The 19,303-nt window shown below is 36.6% G+C and overlaps 1 protein-coding gene and 1 non-coding gene across 5 annotated transcripts in view; one reads left to right on the forward strand and one right to left on the reverse strand.

Moving 5' to 3' along the window:
* sr (stripe) overlaps positions 1-19,303 on the forward strand; it is a 1,127,550-nt gene that overhangs the window by 982,209 nt on the left and 126,038 nt on the right. The window lies entirely within an intron of this gene.
* Positions 14,898-14,969, reverse strand: TRNAN-GUU (transfer RNA asparagine (anticodon GUU)). Its single transcript has one exon. It is a non-coding gene; the product is annotated as a tRNA-Asn (tRNA).

Below are 19,303 nucleotides of genomic sequence, written 5' to 3' on the forward strand. Positions count from 1 at the left end.
TTCATTCATTCATTTAATCTAACAGAATTAAGGTCATAAGGTCTTTTTTTCCATCCTACCGGATATCACATAATATGTGCTATTTATATTATAAATACAAAAAATAAATACAAACGCTGATGAAAAATATATGCAAATGCATGGACTTCCTGGCCCTATTTGCTATTTATATTATAAATACAAAAAAGAAATACAAACACTGATGAAAAATATATACAAATTCATGAACTTCCTGGCCCTATTTGCTATTTATATTATAAATACAAAAAAGAAATACAAACACTGATGAAAAATATATGCAAATTCATGAACTTCCTGGCCCTAATGATGACACAAAGCACTCTCTAGTCGCTACACAGTTATCGTAGGCTATGGTTGTTCTTTTAATTCTGTCCCTGCTTCCTTGCCATTGCTTTTAAAATGTACGTAGACCTATTTGCGTTCCGAAGGAAAACTGAGAGGCGGAAAGTACAATATGGATAACTCGTATTTTATAAGTCCCATATAATTAAGATTCTGTTAGAGCCCACAGAAGTAGAATATTGTGTGACCGATTTCCATGATATATCCCAAAAAGAAGAGAGTTCATGGGTCAAAAAATAAACGAATCAGATGCTAGCAATACTCTTTTATCTATCACGAAGGATAATCAAAGAAGGAATTTTGTTAAAATGCTTAACATATGGCAGTGGGAGTTGGTCAGGTGAGAAAAAGATCAGGGCACGTCCAAATCGGCACAAAGATGCACACACGCCACTCTCATAGCAACGTGTTACATTCCGAATTGGTATTCCAAATCCTTTTAATGTTTAGAAGTGTTCACGATCGTGCGACAGCTCTCTTTTAATTTATGTCGATCATTTCTCGTTAATATCCGGGACCAAATATGGTTCGGGAGAACACGTATTTCGCGAACATTCTGCGCGCGCGTATGTGTGTGGGTTTGGTTGGTAAACCTGAGGAAAAGAGACAGCCAGGAGACGGATGCTGATGGCAGAGTAACACTATTATTATGTGAAGACTTATATTGTTTTCAAACTATTAGAGAATTTTCTGATGGGGGGGGGCAAAAGGGCTTAAGTCACTCTGCAAAATTGCCAGGAAGAATTTAAAAAACTTTAAACAACTGCTGTAAATCCAAAAAGTGATATGTTTCGGCTATTTCATTATTTTCTTTATTGTTGACGTCACTGGTTCTAGGATCTCTTTTAGGAAACGGGTTTAATGAAGGAAATCTTATATCACAAAAGCCCTTTTACCCGCCCACCGGAGAATTGGAAGTACTAAGTTAATGATCTGTCGTGACGAGTAATGTAAATAATATTATCGTAGGCCTAGATAATTACTTGTTAATAGTCCTACGTCGTGGCGTAGAGTACAAAAGTGCGCAGAAATGTATTTAATCGGAATCTTTACTTGGGTACAAAAGATATGAAAAACTTAAAAATATATACGAAATACAACATTTTACATATATAATTAACACAAATTAAATATAAAAATATAAATCGCACTATAAAATTTGCAATGAGTCCTTGAGAATTTGAAGTGCAATTTCGTCAATCTCAAAAGTTGTAACTTTTAATGATTTTAGAGCACTGACAATAAATTTTGAAACAATCTCTAGCCTCAAAATAACATTCCAATGACGGCCCAATTACATAGAGGAATTTGATAATTATCTGCAAGAGGCAGAGTTAAGGCCATCGGGCCTTATTTTCCACCCAACCAATATAATATAAAATTACTACAATGCTATTAACAAAATATAATTCAGAATAATGTTCAGAAAATAAAGAATTTTATCAGACAACAACTTTAATTTAATTGTTGGTCCTAGGGTATACTAAAAATATTATGACAAAACTTTCCCGCTTCTTGTAGGCCTAAACATTCTGTGTACTGTTCAAAATCATTAGAAGAGTGAGAACAGAATTAATATTTTCCATTCCTTGTTGAATGATGATGATGATGATGATGATGATGATGATGATGATGATGATGATGATGATGATGATGTGGCCGTCGTATTTATTTATTTATTTATTTATTTATTTATTTATTTTATTTATTTATCCATTTATGCATGTATAGTAGTGGCAAAAAAAAAAAAACCGGACCGACCCTTGTAGCTGATTTCAGAGCCTTGTTCACTCCAGAGCACGATAGACTGGTAACTAAGACTTTCGTGGTTCGAATCCTGCCTGGGAAGGAAACTTTATTTTGTTCCTTATTCAAATTTATTCCCAATACTTTTTGATTGCTGGTAAAATTCATGTTCTGGGAATAATAAGTTAATTAAGTAGTAAAATATCGCTGCAATCGAAAAGTATTGGGAATAAATTTGAATAAGGAACAAAAAAAAGTTTCCTTCCCAGGCAGGATTCGAACCACGAAAGTCTTAGTTACCAATCTATCGTGCTCTGGAGATAACAAGGCTCTGAAATCAGCTACAAGGGTCGGTCCGGTTTCTTTGCCACTACTTTACCTATTCATATATTCCTTAAATATTCTCAAATATTCAGTACTGTACTTTGAGGTACAGTTATTGTATTAGGCCGCTTGCATAAACATCGAAAAAATTGATCTTGTTATCTATGTGAACGTGGTTTAATGCTAATCTAAAACCACAGAAAATGTATGACAATTGTGCGAAACATGAGGGAAAATTGTGTTTATAGAGAACGGTTTGAAATATATTGTTCGATATTTATTTGTTTCCGTAATAGTGCGCTTAACTGAATATAATTAGAAAAACACACAAGAAAAAGAGAATATGTACAGAAAATTTAAAATATGAAGGAAGTGAGATGTTGATTGAAATTGCCCTCAAACATTGACCTAAATACTGATATTACCACAGACAAGAGCTTAACGTAATATTTAACATTATCGAACGCATCATTCAGATTAGAACGAATTGGCTGTGGTCTATATTATTTATAGAAAATAAAGAAATAGATTTTTATCGCCAAACAGAAGGGAGGTTTATAAACAAATTGCTGCAGACTATAACAACATGAATATAATTAAGAAAGATTGGTATAGTTTGATGTTTGTGTGAAGAAAACACGAAGAAATATAGAGCTCAAAATTATATAATATAACGATTATTGATTGTAGCATAATGCTCATAATTACACGTGAAATACTGACATAGATATTTCTCTGCATATAAGTGAAATAAACTTCACTCATCTTTTACTTGTAGGAACAGTAATTACTCTTCTTTATTTTGATAAAGAATTATTTAACTTTTGCTAAACTAAGTTTAACCATCTTGAACAGATGAAAATAGTCAGTTAGATTTGATCTTAGATAAAGACGGAGTGTTCTTGGATTAGAGTTTATACAGCAAAAATCTAAGTCCAGCCTAAATGAATATCAATTTCATTGTTTGATCTCAGATTGATTTTTTAGGCCTATACAACTAGCCCTTCTTTTTCATATTAGATTAGATTAAGAGTTACGAAACATGGCGGTCAGCGTGTCTGGCTGCGAAACCAGGTGGCCCGGGTTCGAATCCCGGTCGGGGCAAGTTACCTGGTTGAGGTTTCTTCCGGGGTTTTCCCTCAACCCAATACGAGCAAATGCTGGGTAACTTTCGGTTCTGGACCCCGGACTCATTTTAGCGGCATTATCACCTTCATATCATTCAGACGCTAAATAACCTAGATGTTGATATAGCGTCGTAAAATAACCCAATAAAATGAAAAACATAAAATAAAAAAACCAAACATGGAATGTCATAGGCTTAATATTCTAGTTAAATTTCATAAAAAATAGGCTTTCAATTAAAAAGTTAATAGAGAAGACACTAGAGAAGCTGTACAATGCCTTCATTATTTTACCATCTAGTTTCTTCAAAAGGGAAGGAGACCAAAATGACAATAATTAATACATTTTAATTATACCTGAGATCGTAACATTATTTTATGGTTATTAATGTACGGCTAAGTAATGCTTCAAGCAATACAAGTAATCTTCTTGCTCATAACCATGTTTGATGAAAAGAACAATTTAATGGTCTGCATCTTCGTTCTGAGATGTGCTATAAAATGCATATAAATTGGCATCTTAAAACCGAGCGAGAGCTACTACTTCATTAATTACTGTAACTGTTAGTGTAGCTATCTAAACGAACCAACAAATCCGACTGGAAATGACAAGACTTGGCATGTCTTCCTTATTAAACGCTATGCAGCAGCCACGTGGCTTGTAACATGCCATTAATGATTTAGGTTGAGGTACCGTCTCCACAGTTCTGTTTTTAAAAGCAACAAGTTTTCGCTTGTGTTTCTGCTCACTGGACCGTGGTAATAGATCCTGTTCTAACAAGCAGTTAGTGGTCCATTTGGAATTTCCTTACAGTCAACCAAAATCTATACAGACAGGCTGTACAGGGTAGGTCACAAACGTGCTGTGGGTGTCAGCATAGCACTTTATAAATGCGGACATGGAGCAGTGGACCAAACTAAACGTAAAACGGGTAGTTTTGAGAAAGGGTGACGGTTTGTTTCATAATAAAGAACAATATTATTTATATTTCTTTCATTTTGTAGGGGAATGTTGGTAAATGATTTCCCACTATTTTACATGTCAGTGAGGAACGATTAGATAGCCAATAAAGGAAAGCCAAAATACAATTTAAGAAAATGTTGTGTAAGTGGTGAAAAGATAACAAAGGAAATTAAAAAGAAAAATGACAGTGTAGCGAGAGAGTAAATGTGAGAACATATGTTCATAAACAATGTATAGGTTACGAATACTTGTATAATGTCAAAAAATATAAATAGCAAAGTGATATAGGAGTTAGTGTCGTGCATTTCAAGCTCTATGTTCGGTTCAAGTTTGTCGAGCGTGACAAGAACCGAAGTCTGCTTTGAAGAAGCGGGTCTGTCGCAGCTCGCTCGAACTTGCGCCTTGTATGATCTGTGTCCTTGAAGTTCGCTGGCTTCTCCTATCTCATCATGCTTTTAGCTGAGTGAAGATTTTAGAACAAATCTTGTGAAATTTTATTTAGATGTAAAGACAGGTAATTTTTATTACAAAAGTATGAATAAACATCACAGAAATATACGTACATATAGGTACATCACATTATGTTTAAAAATACATGACAGTTGCTACTACCGACAAAAAATATATATAATTACATTCTTAACATAATATTCAAATTAATCACAGTTGCTCGGACACAACACTTGTGTGACTATACGGATGATGAAAGTATTAGAGACGTGTATTACAGGCACTATGTTCGATTGAAGTTAGTCGATTTTCGCTCTGCAAAAGAAGGCCTGTCGTGTATGTTCCACCTTGTTATAAAAATATTCGCTGTCGTGCACTCCCACTCCTTCATGTCTTAGCACAGATCTCGCTATTAGTTTTCCATATTAAATACGATGTAAGACGAAGTTTGTAATGTCTTGATTGTCTTTCTCATGTTCGAACATTGCAGGGCACTATTTTAAACCGCTTAAGGATTTGAGCACTTTCTTGCGATTAGTTTTTCATATGGAATAAGCCGAAGTTTGTAATGTCTTCGTTTCCTCTCTCATGTTTGAACATTGCAAAATATTAGTCGTTACTTTGAACATATGCGTTTTTTAATATATTTTGTTTCATATTTATACGTATATTTTTGTGAATATTTATTCCTATTAATAACAAGAAAAGTTACCTATACTCATTACTATGCGTAAGTTCGCAAGATATGTGCCTGATATCCTTATGCAGCTAAAGCATAAAGGCGAAGGGAGAAGAGGAACTAAGGAAAAAGACACCAAACATATGTGAGGAAAGAGGAAGATTGAACAAACGTAAAGGGAGCTTCGCTTCTACAGAGACTCGACAAACATGAACCGAACATGAGCCTCTTACCGGTTTTCAATAGACTCGGTTATTTTAGTTTGTATGCATCACTTCCACGTACTGTTGGGATGCCTATGGAGTACGGCGAAGTTTGTAGTATCTTGACATCCCCTCACATGTTCGAACATTGCACGACACTAATAGGAGTAGCAGTAGTCAAGATGAGCGTTGGTAGCAAGGAATAAAGAAGGAGAAGGCTAAGGAGGAACAGAGAAATAATAGAATAAATTGAAATATGCTGAAAGAGTAAACCAGTGAAGAATCAGCAATTGTAAATGATAGAAATAGAATAGAAATGGGAGAGAAGAATTACATGGAAAATGAAATGGATGAGAGATAAAATCGGTGAAGAAAATTAGAAAATAAAAGAGAGTAGAATGATAGTATGGAATTAGATGATGGATAGGGAATGTAGAAGGGACGAATATAAGAAATTAATAGAAATGAGAGAACATAGATTATGAAGAGAGGAGCAGTTTTTGGTCGCATAACGTACGAAAAAAGTTAATAGTAGTGTAATGAAAGAGAATGCTGGCCTGTATACATGAATGTCAAGGGCCAGCCGGATCGAATATGCTGTGAGACATATATATCATATCATATCATATCATATCATATCATATCATATCATATCATATCATATCATATCATATCATATCATATCATATCATATCATATCATATCATATCATATCATATCATATCATATCATATCATATCATATATCATATCATATCATATCATATCATATCATATCATATCATATCATATCATATCATATCATATCATATACATATTTCTAGTAATCTTATTGTGTAATACAGTCTACGTAGCATTATACGTGAGTTATTTATTACCACGGTTGTTATTCGACAAGTTCTACACCGATCCTTCATCATACGAGTATGATAACGCAGAATTCCTGCATAGAAATATATGTACTTCGGTACATCGCTATAATACGATATGGGTATATAATGACTTAGTGATTTAAGACGGCGCTCATTCTGTCCGATCACGGCCACTTAGTCACTCGTAATGAGTGCACCTCTGCACATTAGTGTGTTGGACATTGTGCCACTGTCACACATCTGTGACACAGTGCATGAGGGCTGGCCACTAAAGGGAACTGAGAGGTGGAGCTTAAACTGAGAGGATTCAATCCGGCATCGGAATTGGAATCCGGTGTGGCTTAGTGGATAGAGCGTCAACACGTAGAGCTGAAAAACCGGGTTCGAATCTCGATACCGGAGATAATTTTTCTCCGCTACACCGATCCTTCATCATATGATAACACAGAATTCCTGCATGGAAATAACATATGTACTTCGGTACATCGCTGTAATACTTTTTGAAAAAGTTTACAATGCTCAAGTATCTTTCTGTGCCAAAATTTTTCTTCTCCAATCTTCTATATTTTCCATCCCCTTCATCTAAACCTTTCTACTGCATTTCTTTACTGATTTCCTCCATATAACCCTTGGTCTTCCCCTCTTTCCCCTTTCCTGTAGATATCCATCCCAATATCTGTTTCGGTGGACTGTCGTCCTCTATTCTCCGAATATACTAATTTAATTTTTACTATGGGTATAGTTAATTATAGAATTTTGATAAGCCATCCTCCTACAGATTCCCTTATTTTTCATGTTATCTCATTTTGAACACTCTGTAGATTCTAATTTAGATATAACTCTTGAATTTAATAATTTTGACCACTTTCCATTCTTAAAAACACAAACAGCTAATAAACAACTAAACCACTTATTTAGATACGTGACTTTTATATCCAGTGTATTAAGTCCATGTATCTCTCTCGTGGATAGGTAATTTTGTTCCATCTGCTGTCGATTATCACACCAAGGTCACATCACAGTACTGGTACGACTTATACTGTATTCCATTTTATGGATAACCGTGAATGGAGAAAAGGTGGGACTGTGGTAGGGGAAACTAGAATAACGGAGCCCAGCCACGATTATTTTACATTTGAATTTGCTAGGATTTAGCTCAGGTCTTTGAAGTGAACTCGACCATTCGGCTAATGGTGCATCGCGACAAGTTATCCATGCTGTTACTAATCACCACGAAGTTCGTGTTGTCTCTGACTTTCTGTCAAGAAAAGTTTGGTTTGACATTTATACATATCGTCATAACAGCGGACTGTAAAGAATACATTAGCAGCTATTTGCGTATACCTCTGTACATGAGTGTGAGATGACGTATGTAATATTGTCGTACACAATATAAATGAATTAAAACAGACGCGGAATAATTCAGTAATAAACTAGAATAAAACCATATTCTAGCGTATTAACTAGTTTAACATTCATTTCTGGGATCTCAATTTCCTTTCCCCTACTCCTTACAGCTTACAGGAATGTGTTTACTACAATATTAGTAAACTGCTTGACATTTTTATGGAGTCACTGGCGGAATTTAGAAAGAAAAGAGGCTAGGAAACTTCTAAAGAATGAGCTACTGAAAGCCCGAGAAGTGTGAAATCACTGGCCAATAGAAAACAGGTCTGTGAAATGGGAATAGTTTTCAGTACGAATGCCGGAATAAATTAATTAAGAAGTATCACCCATCTTCGTAACTTGATGACTTAATGATATGAAACATTTAGACCTTTTCTATTTTCATGATTAGAAATTGTATGGAATAATAAGTGCCAGAAAAAAACGCAGTTATAGAGAGGACTGCTACAACACTTCGAACAAAGACAAGTGATAGAATATCCCTGGAAAATGTGTAAATACCGATCAATTGCAAAGAGGAATTCAGATAGGTCAAAGAGATAAATAATAAGATTGGAAAAGGCTGTCAGTTTTGAGAGTATATTACTCGTAGAATGCATGGATAAAATAATTATCCAATGTTTTAACGAATGAGTGATCAATTAATAAGTTGAAGAATTAACAATAAATAGATTAATTTTCCAATGAGTTAAATGATAAGTTAACGAATGAGTTAATTAAGAAATTGACAAATGAATCAATTCATTAACGAGTGAATAGAGGAATATATTAATTAATTAAACTTATTTTGTGATAATTTATGTTTATTGCAATTACTTAAAGTGGAATCTTTGTTGTATTTTGTCCCTTGTGTATGAGACTTATTATATTTTATGTATATTTTATTGCTAAATTTTAGAGGATTTGAATGTATTTTCGCATTAATGAACTCACTAATTATTATTATTTTAACTCACATTTTTATATCATCGAGTTCTCTGACTACGGTATATTTTTATTATTTTAATATAATTTCTTAACTTTTTCAATCTCAGACAATTCTAAACATACATTACATAATTTTATTTCGATTTAGTTCTTTTATAATAGCTTTTCTTTAAACTGCAACTCTTACTTCAGTAATTCCACACAATCTTCTTTCTCAATATACATAAAATAATATCTATTTAGAAGTAGTAACTTTTTTATTGCTAATTATACGTGTCCATTTTAAAAAATCGGGCTTTGGCTATGTCGTAGACACGCTGTTATTTTGCGTGAATACATCTGCTTATATCGACAGATTTAGATAAGAATTTTCGTTTGGCACCAAAATCAGCGCGCTAATACATCGGAGTAGCGAGATATACTATCCGGAAATTTCTACTAACTACAGAAATGGCCGCCATTCGCCGCGAACCCCATGCGCGAGGCCATCTCAAGGTCATGCTCACATCGTAGTCGTATACCCGATCGAAAGAGATCGCATTTATTTCAATCGTGTTATTAATCACGAAGTTATAGTGTCGGAATGGTTCACTCTGCAAATTTTGCATCGCCGTTTGAGTCCTGGTACCCCAGATGCTGGTCTGACGTAATCACGTCAAAAAAAAGTTGTGATGTTCTCTGTCGCTATATTGAGAGCGGGAAGCAGATTACAGCGCTGTAGTTCTCAACTGACGTTAGTTTCAAAAGTTTTCGGAAATCCACTCTATTTTGTGTGTGGTTCCGCTGAACATAGTCACTTCGAAAGTTCACAATAAAATTTTAACATTTTCCTTTGAACTTAACCAAAATATCGCTAACGCTATTAGCCGTAACATGCGGAGAGTTGTACGCAGATTCGATTCAACAAAGTTCCTCACAAAATTACAGTTATCCTGTCGAACAGAAATTATTTTCTCACCAACTTCTTAACATCGCAAGGACTTCCACTCTAACCGTGGTACAAATCACCTGTTGAATGTAACGAGAAGTCTAACAATTATCAGAACTTACTGCTAGCAGCCGAATTGCCTTTCTTGGGAGAGTTCGCAGGTCATAAAATATAATAAAGGTAAAGATTGTGCAAGCTTACACCTTCCGGGATTTCTTCTTCCTATCCTCCAGTCAGCTTCTCTAACGCACTCCTTTTCCCCCGTACGCGGTAACTAATAGGTTACCTGTCTTCGGGCAGTTGACTAAACAACTACAACTATATTTTTCTCCTAATTGTTTCATGTTTATATTATCCATATTTGCAGATCGTCATGAAAGCAATACTTTTCTGTACCTTACTTACTTACTTACTTGCTTATGGCTTTTAAGGAACCCGGAGGTTCATTGAAGCCCTCACATAAGCCCGCCATAGGTCCCTATCCTGAGCAAGATTAATCCAGTCTCTATCATCATATTCCACCTCCCTCAAATCCATTTTAATATTATCCTCCCATCTAGGTCTCGACCTCCTCAAGAGTCTTGTTCCCTCCGGCCTTCCAACTAAAACTCTATATGCATTTCTGGATTCGCGCATACTCGTATGTGCTACACGCCTTGCTCATCTCAAACGTCTGTATGTAATGTTCCTAATAATTTCAGGTGGAGAATACAATCCGTGCAGTTCTGCGTTGTGTAACTTTCTCCTTTCTTCTGTAACTTCATCCCTCTTAGCCCCAAATATTTTCCTAAGAATCTTATTCTCAAACACCCTTAACCTCTATTTTTCTCTCAAAGTGAGAGTCCAAGTTTCACAACCATACAGAACAACCGGTAATGTAACTGTTTTATAAATTCTAACTTTCAGATTTTTTGTCAGCAGACTAGATGATAAAAGCTTCCCAACCTAATAATTAACAGGCATTTCCCATATTTATTCTGCGTTTGATTTCCTTCCGAGTGTCATTTACAGTATATCTGTTACTGTTGCTCCAAGATATTTGAATTCTTCCACCTCTTTGAAGAATAAATCTCCAATTTTTATATTTTCATTTCGTACAATATTCTGGTCATGAGACATAGTCATATAGGCTACTTTGTCTTTTCGGGATTTACTTCCAAACCTATCGCTTTACTTGCTTCAAGTAAAATTTCCATGTTTTCCCTAAACGTTTGTGGATTTTCTCCTAACATATTCACGTCATCCGCATACACAAGAATACCTAACGTTAACGCATAATCTGTACGTGAGTAGAGACAGAAGAGAACAATGGACCGAATCCTTGAAGTCGGTGATGAGTAGCAGAAATCTTAAAAGACAACGTAGTCAGAGTTCAACCTCGCTACGTTTTGGATGCTGCGTTACATGTTAGATTCAGTGCCGCGGTTATCACGTTAAGGTTAGGACGGCTCTGAGTCAGTTGCAGGAGGAAGTAAGATTCATATTTGTTGTTTCAATTATAAAAATTCTTGAGTCGTTAGTCAAGAGTTAACGCGGCAAAATTCGCGTTTCATTCAGGAAAACAAGTCTGTCCGTGTTAAATAATGATTTAATGTTTACCAATAGCCCTCATCTCTAACACACCAGAATTGTTAGACATCGAAGCCAACCTCTGATGTCCCTGGGTTATGAAAAAAAAAAAAAAAAAAAAAAAAAAAAAAAAAAAGAGAACTGCAGCTTAGGAGCAGTGTTGCCAACGCCAGTTTGCAGAAATACACCAAACACTTAAAAAAACACTAAATTTTTATAGCATAAAACCCACTAGATTTTTACATGTCGGCTATATTACATATTTAAAAAAATAGTAATAGCAGGCTATAAATAGTTATTAAACACCAAAACTACAAAAGATATTCTACATAAACATTATCATCGACTTCTTCTTCTTCGTCTTCAATTTCAAGCGTGGATTGCATGTTTCCATTGTTTCAATTTTTTTAACAATGTGTTCAGTCAAGCCAAAATCATAGCAACATTTACTACGCCGTCTCATTGCAGCCTTAACTGTCAAAATTGACCGTAATGCTTTTGTTCCCATTCTATTTCTAATTTTGATTTCAATTATATTCATGTGGCTAAATAGCCTTTCTACTTCTGCATTTGACCAGGGAAGACAGGCTAATTCTTTGAATCGGTTCACATCTGAAACATCTTTATACTGAAAAACTTCACACCAAAAACCACTGTTAAAACATGGTGTGGTGCCTTCACGTGTTATGTATGATTCGGTGCTTCCCATTCACTAAGACGCGAGGAATCTAACACAGGACGTCGAATTTAGTTGTTTGAAGAAAAAAAAATTCCCACTGACCTGACCGCGACAAAAACTAGATTTCCCACTGCCCACCGTTCAATAATTTTTCCCACTAACAGAGAGAGAGAAAAACTAGATTTAGTGGGAAAACCACCGTGTTGGCTACACTGCTTAGGAGTAGGAAACCACCTCAGGTCTCGGCGTAGGTCTGAACGAGGAAGACTCTTCAGAAGTGTAGTTTGAATTAGTTTAATTGAGCATGAAGTACTCAAAAAGTCTCAACGTTTCGAATCATGGATCTACCTCCGTCTTCAGGTGAACGGAGAAGTGAGAGGACTAGGAGCTTACGCAAGGAGAGGGGAATTACCGGGTTTGAAACCTTCCCTTTTGAACTTAAAAAATACATGTTTAGATTTGAATTTTTTTTATCCATAATCGTTTTCCCTTCTCCAATTTTTTCACTGCCAGAGTAACAAAATATATATCGACATAAGGCATAGTCCTCCTACCTCTCCTTCAATATAATCCCTGTGCTTGCTTTGTGCTGTGACACGTTCGAATTATAACAATCCTGTCTTTGTTGTAGAAAGACCTACCACCTAGTACCGACCTTACATTAGGCCTACTCAATATGAAATTTAACTTGTTCTGAAACATGGTGAAAAGGTTGTTTTCACAGTTCTGCAATACAGATGTTAGATTATTGTGCACTGTCTATTTTAAGCTCATTTTAAGAGCGGTATTCACTCATTCGTTAGTTTGAGTTCTGACTTCATGGCGAAACGTTCGTTTAACGTTTTGTGCATATCAGAGTTCAAATTTTTAATAATAATAATAATAATAATAATAATAATAATAATAATAATAATAATAATAATAATAATAAATAATAATAATATCCAAAATTTAAAATACCGATAATGTAAATTGTAAACAATTTTAATAATGACCCCTCCCCCCTTGACAAAACTCTGCGTACTTCACTGGAGAGGGCCATATCGTTTGTTGGGGATATCACACTTGAAGCAAGTTATAAGCGCAAGTTTGTGCACGGTTGTTCACTCGTCTTCCATCGATCAAATAAATTTGTTCTTTCTGTGTGACGTGGTATTTGTAGCTGTTTTTGTGATTGGTGTATTAAACAAAGAAGGACAATCTGGGATGCATCTTGTAAGGACATTCTAAAATAATTAAGGAATAACTCTGGCTGTTTAAGACGATCGGGAAAATTTCGTGTATATTCTCCATCTTCCTCTCTGTCCTTAATATATTCGTTCGCCCATTCATCCCTTAATGTATTCTCCTCTAGCATTAAAAGCTTTAATACTCCATTTTCTAACACTAAATGTTCTTCATCCGAGGAATCCATTTCGACAATTAGACTGGAAGTGGAAGCGGCTACTTGCGTCCAATGTGACCACACTTCCAGAGCAAGCTTCTAGGCACGCTTTGGCACGTAGGCGCTTCCATTTTACTTGCCCAAGCGTGCCTCCAATGTGACCGCATCCTTAGCTTCTCAATTGTTCCTCCTCTGACAAGTGATATGTACTGCCCTATAATAAATATACATATCAACCAGAACCTCAACTTGCATTTGTTAACGTCAGGATTAAAAATACATTGAGTAGTATCTAGGGTGGACTCTGTGATTCACAAAGTAGAATGGAATGGCTGGAGAAATGAAAGTAATTTCAGAAAGCCTACCGCTAGTGTCACCACTTTTCTCGTAAGATTTAACTGGAATGCTATCTCTCGGTAAGAAGCTTCAGCAGACTGAGCTACGACTGGTTGGTTGCTCGAAGTTTCTCAGTGTGCGGGAAAGTTCTTTATACCGTACCGAAGTAGTTTGGGAAACAGACCGGCTATCAGGAGATCGGGTCTCGAGGCTGCGCAGAACCTGCCGCGTTTGGCAAGTTACATATTACACAATATTAATGAAACAATAATATCACGTCCCATTTACGAGACTGCGAGCGGGATTTGAAGATGTCGCAACTTGGAAACTGCTCTTTAATGAACATGACAAGAGCGGGCTGACGCAACAGACGTAGCCATAGTAGCGAGCGGCTGATAGCAATCGTCCCAGTAGTCTGTCACTGCTTTTCGTATTATAATCTCAGATTAGCAATGAGGTTTCCACAGGGCTCCGCGCCCGCAGTCCATCCTACCAGGTTCGCAACAGGTTTCCACACCCTTCTTTTAAAGCGGATATCCCCGGCATCGCGACGCTGAGGTCAGAATCCTTCGGCTTAGCGACTGTAGTAGCTACAGCATTTCGTAATGCCGTGGGGCTACCTGATGCATCAACATTACACGTTACACGGTGGTACGAGCCCGAACTAATGTATGTACAAAATAAATAATAGTACGCAACGTTCGTAGTAACAATAATTTCTAAATTATATTATGTACGAGAGAAACTATAGCATATTCTTATCAACATGAACATAGACAGACAAAAGAAATTACAGTACGTTCGAAGTAGCATGAATACTACTTGATATAATTATGTAAAACGATATTATAGTATACGTACGTAATAACTTCAGATATGCAAATCAAGATTTCAGGTATAACTCCCTGTAAAGTTGATTTGAATAATTTCGAGGGAAAAATTGTTCCGGGGCCGGGTATCGAACCCGGGACCTTTGGTTTAACGTACCAACGCTCTACCACTGAGCTACCCGGGAACTCTTACCGACACCGATCCAATTTTTCCCTCTATATCCACAGACCTCAAAGTGGGCTGACAACCGTAGAGTTCCCGGGTAGCTCAGTGGTAGAGCGTTGGTACGTTAAACCAAAGGTCCCGGGTTCGATACCCGGCCCCGGAACAATTTTTCCCTCGAAATTATTCAACTTCAGATATGACTGTTATGCGTACGAAGGAAATATTAATTACAGTACAGTACAGCGACTGATATGATTATCTGCAAAAGAAATTACAGTACGTTCGTTATAACATGAATACTACTTGATATAATTATGTCATCATCATCATCATCATCATCATCATTGGCGCTACAGCCCTTGGTGGGCCTGGGCCTCCCTTAGTAATTGTCGCCATCCGTCTCTATCTTGTGTAGCAGTCTTCCAATTCTTGCACCCCAACTTTCTGGCATCCTCTTCCACTCCATCAATCCATCGCAAGTGCGGTCGACCTCGTCTTCTCTGACCTCCCGGATTTGTTATTACAATTTTTTTGCAAGGTTCACTTGGGTCCATGCGTATTACATGTCCTGCCCACCTCAATCTGCTAGTTTTAACTGTATTGATTGTATTTGGCTCTCCTAGAAGTCTATATAATTCATAGTTGCATCTCCTCCTCCAGAGACCTTCCTCAAATGTTGGGCCATAGATCCTTCGCAGAATCTTTCTTTCGAAAATCTCCTATCTTTTTTCATCGTTTTTGGAGATTGACCACGTTTCTGCCGCATATGTCAAAACTGGTCTCACTAATGTTTTGTAAAGAATAACTTTTACTTTCCTGGATAGAGCATGCGAACTAAAGTGATATTTCAAGCCGAAATGTGCTCTGTTTGCTTGATATAATTATGTAAAACGATATTATAGTATACGTACGTAATAACTTCAGTGATGACTGTTATGCGTACAAAGGAAATATTAATTACAGTACAGTACAGCGACTGATATAATTATCTGCAAAAGAAATTACAGTACGTTCATTATAACACGGCTAATAATCCGTGACGCTACAGCCCGTGAACGGCCTAGACCGACCAGCCGGCTGCTGGCCTCACGCCCACATGCCGAAGCAGAGGTGGACGATCATCCAACCAGAATGGTGGTATCGTATGGTTAGCACGATGATCCTCCCAGCCATTATAGCTGGCATTCGCAACCGGATTTCGCTATCTATCGTATCTCCCCAAGTGCATCACGATGCTAGGTGAGCACCGGTCCCACACACTGGCCGAAATTTCATGAGAAAATTTCTTCCCCCCATGAGGATTCGAAACAGCGCGCATTCCGTAACGCGAGTCCTAGGCAGGATGCCTAAAGACCACGACGCCACTGCGCGGGACTACTAAGATTTATTTAAAATCATCCGTCCTCAAGTGAGGTTGACCGCTGAAATCCGGAATTAACGAACATAAAAATATAGTTAATTAGTTAGTTAGCGAGTTAGTTAGTTAGTTAGTTAGTTAGTTAGTTAGTTAGTTAGTTAGTTAGTTAGTTAGTTAGTTAGTTAGTTAGTGGGGTTTAAAAAGGGTGCGTCAGCTTCTATGGCTATTTGCGCCCTTATCTAAAATACTTCACAAAACAGAAACACAATACAATGTAATCAGAATGCTTAAAATAACTAAAATGCGTTGTCACGGTTACATAAAAAGATAAAGGGAAATGAAACGAGTAAAATAATTATTCGATTTGTACATTAAAACAAAAATTTATGTGTTAACATATTATAACTGATAGTATAGAATTTGAAGAGAGGCCTTCAAAATTTCCATCACAATTATGATATACGTACAAAAGAAATTGCAGTACAGCACAATAACTGATATGCCTACATCTATAAAAATTACAGTACGTTCGTACTAACATAAATTATATATACAGTGTGATCGAGAAGTCTCTCCGCAGTGTTTGTATAGCCGAGAATCCACTATGTAGAGAGTTCAAGTGTATTTGGTAGAGAATTCAAGTGGCAGCACTGGCCGCTAAGCATATCATGGATTGAGGGTTATGTGGCTGTCAAACCGGAATTAATGGGGAAGTGCCAACTTTCTACAGGGTTGTGTTCTAGCGTTACTAGAATTGAGACAGCTGCGGAGGGACTTTTCGATCGCATATATGTTATATATACCTGTACAGTAGAAATTGCAGTACGACCGTAGTAACAAATTGCAGTACGACCGTAGTAACATAAGTTCTTATACTGGGTGTTCATTTCAAAGCGTGTCATGACGTCACTGTTGATGAATTAGCGATTTGAAGCGAGTTTCAGCTTTTGTGTCAGAGGAGTTGCCTATTAATCAAGGCGTTCAATCTGAACTTGAGAACGTGTACGGTATAACTTGAACGTCGTAGCAACAGATGGCGGTCTGTACGGTCTGTGTGCTACCATAACCTCTGTCGAACTGTGTTTTGCGCGGGCAAGTCGTACGCAGGATATTTGTTATCATCGCTTACGTATGGCAACATTCCACAACACAAATCAAATGCTCCGTGTCCATGTTGACCGTCGAACTTAATGTACGTAATCGTCTTAACCCTCTCCCCATATCCCGACAGTAAGAAAAAACTCACCGCAGTACATGTTTCGAAACAGTTCACATTCCTACCACTACCGGCGTTACCATACGTATCGGTAAGTACTCTTCTGAATGAACGCCGTACTTGCTAGGCAACTTCTCTGGCACATAAGTAATACACCTTTGCGGAAATGTAGGAAGATTGAATTCTCTAGGCTCATCGACTAGCCACATGACGGCATAAGGCGAGCCATGACACACTTTGAACTGAACACCCGGTATAATGCAAATTACAGTACGTTCGTAATAGCATCATTCTTAGCTAATATGCAGCATAGTAAAGCTGTGCACCTGTCCATTTTATTCGTCTGTATACTGTGGAGATACAACTACAGTATGCGCGCGGTTTGTGGGGAAGTTTCGACGTGAGATCATTAGCAATTCCCTTGGCGGAAAAAGTTGAGAGTTCGTGCATAGCTTGAGACAATATGTGACAAGTACCAACATCCGTCCCTACGGGAGGAAGATGAAATTTCCGTGTGATTCCATGTTTATTTACTTTTTATTTATTTATTTATTTATTTATTTATTTATTTATTTATTTATTTATTTATTTATTTACTTACTTACTTATGTAACGGTAATACACAAACCTAGCGGCGAGATATTGAATCACAAGATGTCGAATATGGGCTATGAGTTCAACAAATAAAATCACAGAGAAAAATAAACAAAACATAACTATGTTTTTTAAGAGTGATTCAACGATAAATACTTTCGTCATCGGGCATTGATTTTATGTACTGCAAAGTGGTTATTTAGGATAATACTTAATAACGTGTACAGAACGAGAACTTCAAGTTTCACCTCAAACATAGGTGAGTCTGACCTCAGAGATTAGTAAACTCTGACCTAAAGTAATCGAGAAATATTGACTGTGTCATGACACTGGGCGTTAGATTAATAAGCCTTGAGAAAAGCCGGGAATGGATCAAATAAATCACAAACTTCTTCGAAACTAGAAAGTTAATATTTTCTTAATAACCACAGAGATGAGCAATTACGTTAAAATTTAATTAAAACTCAAGATATTTCAGTAATCACTAATTCAAGTATTTATATGACCTTTAACATTAAGAACCAAGCCTCTGGTTGCACGTTGACAAAACGCTCTATAGAAAGGTGTAGACTAGTAAAGTTGTGTAAGATATTTTTCATATCTGAAATGATGGCATATTTTCCTACAAATCTAGCGAATTCAGATTCGATTCTGCTTAAGAATTTGGAGATTCATCTAATTATAAACAACCATTAAGATGCAAACTAGCAGTATACAACAAAAGTATAGAACGAGTCATGTCATTCAACTATCTAGGATAAAAATTACAAGCAATAAAAATGTAATAGAAGAAGTCAGAGAACAGACAATAAAGGCATCAACTATGGCAGGTTGTTTAAAGGACGTCGTTTGTAGGAACAAATATATGAATATTGAAAGTAAAACTAGAATCTATAAAACACGTGTTAGGCCCATTCTCACTTATGCTACTGAAACGAGAGCCGAAACCACGTATTGAGGATGTCGGACGATTTTTTACCAAAACTCGCATGACAGCAAAACTAGACACCCCTAGACCTCAGTGACGACCATTGAAACGTTGGCAGGAAATCTGGTCACCTACCTTCGAACGCAATAGCACCAATTGAAACAGAACAGGATTAAATACTAATTTAAGAGGAAGAAGAAGAAGATCTATTATACTGGTTACGTGTAAATTCCTTGTTTTTGATGTCTGGTTTGTGTT

Source organism: Periplaneta americana, chromosome 4, assembly GCF_040183065.1.
Source record: "Periplaneta americana isolate PAMFEO1 chromosome 4, P.americana_PAMFEO1_priV1, whole genome shotgun sequence".
NCBI lineage: Eukaryota > Metazoa > Arthropoda > Insecta > Blattodea > Blattidae > Periplaneta > Periplaneta americana.